A 3,707-nucleotide genomic window follows, 5' to 3' on the forward strand; every position below is an offset into this window, starting at 1 on the left:
GGGGGGGGGGGGGGGGGGGGGGGGGGGGGGGGGGGAGTGACTGGCTGGGAGGAATGCCAGGCGTGACGCTGCCATGCTGCACGCTTCTTCCCTCTCCCCCTCACAGCTGCACTTTCTCCTGGCTCTAAAGCCTCCCTCACCTTGGAGTTTGAACCCTGCCCCATGAGATTCTGACAGAAGAAACACAGGAGATGGCCCTGGGGGGCAGGAAACTCTGGGACCCACGAAGGAGTTGTTAGGGGGTGGAAGAGGACAGCAAGAGTGCACAGGAGTCTGGCTGCTCAAGGAAGACAAAAAGCACCAGAAACTCCTCAGAGGGCTGTCCCAGACATGCACAGCCAGGAGATGTCAACCCGAACCCCACGAATGATGTAAGGTTGAGCGGAGCCTAGTGCAGATGTAAAGACTGCCAAGCCTATTTACATCATGCTATGTGGGGAACAGGAACCCAGCAGATACTGACCTCTAGGTACAACTCTGTATACTCATCTAAGCTCCAGGGTGGGACAGTTTTTAGGCCAGCTGCCTGACCACCAAGCAAGCCTGGGGGGTGGGGTGGAGGGGGGCGTGCAGGGAGTGTAGACCTGCCAAAGCTCCATCAAATCATAGCCTCATGGCCAATGCTTAACACCAAAGTCAACCCGGAGGCTGGAGAGACACCTAACCATATCTCTAAACATGCCGTAGACTGCAATTAACCTTCCACAAACTCTTTGAAGAATATTAGTATGGTTGGGCCCATTTTATAGCAAGATAGAAAAAGAAATGACTTTCCCAGGATGACAAGCCAGGAGAGAAGAGTGGAGTCCAGACTTCTAAATTCAGGCCAAACTCCACCCAAGGTCTCCACCCAAATTCAACCCTATGCAAATCCTCCCAAGGAGGCTGATGGCTCAGAGCGTGGAGGCTGTGGAAGGCGTCCCTCTAACCAGCTTAACCTGGCACCGTAACGAAAGGCCCTGAACTCAGGCCATATGACCATACCTGAGTCAGTCCCCTCTCTGTGCCTTGCCCCACCAAGGAAGTAATACCCCAGATCCTCACAAAAATGCCAACACAGGAATCTGAGGATAAGGGCCTTGCCACCCCACCTCTGGCAGTGCCATCAGGCCTCTCAGCTCAGGGTCTGAGGACCATCTCTGAGCATGCAGTGAGGAGGCTCAGGGTCTGAGAACTATCTCTGGGCATGCAGTGATGGGAGCCCCAGGGAGCATATTGTGTAACTCCTCTTGCACTGCCTTCTTACACAGAGGGCCAGTGTCCGCATTCACTCAGGCACTAAGTATCCTGCATCATTTACTGAATCCTTACCACATGCCAGACACTGCTCCAGTACCTCATCTGGATTCTCCTATTGAATCCATCCAATAAGCCTCGGAGGAAGGTATTATTTTTATCCCAATACACAGAGAAGAACACTGAGGGGTTAACTAACATGCTCAAGGTCACATGGCTAATAAGTAGTAATCTAGGATTCATATGGGGCAGTCTGATTCTGGTTACTCTACATACCGTTCCCACCAGCAAGACCAACTGTTAGAGCAACCTCCGGCCACAGACAAGACTCAGACATAACTTTCTGGTCAGCTGGGCGCAGAAAATGTACACAGACACGCATGCATAGATGCGCAAACATTCACTGATCTCTTGGCCTCAGCTAATCAGCAGGTCTCTTAGAATTCAGTGACTGCCCTCCTTGGGTACATAAACTCCAATTTACAGTGCAGGTGTGAGGTAAACCTAATTCAGCTCCTCCTGTATTTAAACTAACTTGACTGACACAGAGCCCCCTCCTCAATGGGAATAAAACACCTCAGTCTAGAAATTATGAAACCAAAAGCTCCTGATTCAGTTATGCATATTTCCAAAGTAGACCAACAAATGTATTTTCAGATTAAAGGGTAAATTTACATACATAAATTCAGATGATAGTATTTATAGCATTAATTACATAAGTCCTAGCTCCTTAATTTAGCCCCAGAACCAATTTCTTATCAGTCACATATTCAACATTTCCCCCCTCCCCCCCTAACAGCCCCGGGCCCTCCCTCCCCCCTTCCCGCCCGACCAGGGCCTCACATGCTGGCAAGAGGACACAGCTCCCTTCACTGTCACAGCCCGGCCTCCCAGACACACCCAGATCCAGCCTTAGACACCAGGGGACAGGCAGACACAATCCCCAAAGGGCTCCCCTCCCCCAGGTGAATTATAAACATCTTCAGGAAGTTGGTTATTGGTGGGCTCGGCTCCAAAGAGACCCCCCGCAGGAACCACCCGAGCCGGTAGCCCTGCAGAAGGCAAACCCAGACTGAGGCCCAAACAAACATTCACTTGGCTGAATCTAGAATCGCTCGTTCCCGGGGGAATGACTGCCTCAGACCGGATCACTGAGGCGGGACCTGCGTGGAATCGCCCCCAGGATCTGGGCGCTTAGGTGGGGAGTGGGGATGGGAGACGAGCGTTGAAAAAAGGCAAAAAGCAGGCCCAAGGTCTTCAGGATCCAAGTCTGCAAATACTCGGGGCTCATCTAAAGGACTCCCTCGGATCCTTTTGGGCTTCATCCTCCAGGCTGTGCCCATCCAACAGCACCTGCGCGGCGAGGACTCTCCCCAGCAGTGCAAAAACACCCAGGGAGATGTGGGGGTCCAGAGGATCCGGGATCCCACCCCCCCGCTCCGGCTTCTGAGGCCCCACAGTCTGTCCTAGCACCTGGCCCGAACCAGGCAGGTATTTATTTGCTCCTTCCCGCGAAGGGGGTCTACCTCTCGCGCGCCCAAAGAAGGCGCCCCCACCCGACGCCCCGGGACCCCAGGCTAGCGCTGCGAAGAGCCCGCTCGGGTGTCCCCAAGCCAGCCCGGCGTCGAGGCCCGGCAGCTTGGAGCTGACAGCCCGCCTGGCGCCCCCGGCCAGCTGCAGGGCGGCCCCCTCCCCGCGCCCCGCGCCCCGCGCCCCGCGCCCCGCGTCTCCCGCGCGCGCCGCGGCCCAGCAGGGCCCTCACCGAGAAGCGTTCCAGGTCAGTGGCCGCCATGGCGAGCTCCGCACCGGGCGGGCGAGCCGGGGCGAGCACCCGGGCAGCGACGGGGACCAGCCGGCTGCGGGACGCGCTCCGCCCGGGCGGCTGCGGCTGAATGGATCCAATATGGCCACTTCCTGGAAACTCCCCTTGGCGGCGGCGGCGGGAGAAGTCGCGGAGCTGCCCCCGCCCCCGCCCGCGGGACCGGCCTCCCCGCCCGGCCCCGCCACGAGCGCAGCCAGAGCCCGGCTAGGACGGCCGGGGGTCTCCGCTGCGAGGCGGGAGGTGCAAGCTGCGGGGCCTGCTGGGACTTGTAGTCCGCGAGTTGGGGGCCGGGAGGGCAGTGCCTGGGGGGCCAAGGGCCAGTGCGCGTCTCTCTGGGAAGCTGGGGCCAAGCCCGGATGGTCGTGACAGGGCCCCGCGCGCTAGGAAGCCACTTCCATGGCGAAGAGAATGGGGCACTGCGAGCGCCTAGGGGTCCCCCACCAAGGCGCCTCCACCCCGTCGGAGCCTGCAAATGCGCTGGGACCACCGGCCAGAGTGTCGACGGGCTACTTGCTGCCCATCGGGGACAGGAGAGGCCGCCTGAGCCTCGTGTGCCCGTGCCCTGGGCCCCACCTGATGCTCTGATCCGAGCCAGGGCGGGACCCGGGGCGGGACCCGCGAGTCCGGCCCGGCGGCCTTCCCGGGAAGA

This window comes from Lontra canadensis, unplaced genomic scaffold (genome assembly GCF_010015895.1).
Source record: "Lontra canadensis isolate GAN:19392208 unplaced genomic scaffold, GSC_riverotter_1.0 scaffold99, whole genome shotgun sequence".
Classification (NCBI taxonomy): domain Eukaryota; kingdom Metazoa; phylum Chordata; class Mammalia; order Carnivora; family Mustelidae; genus Lontra; species Lontra canadensis.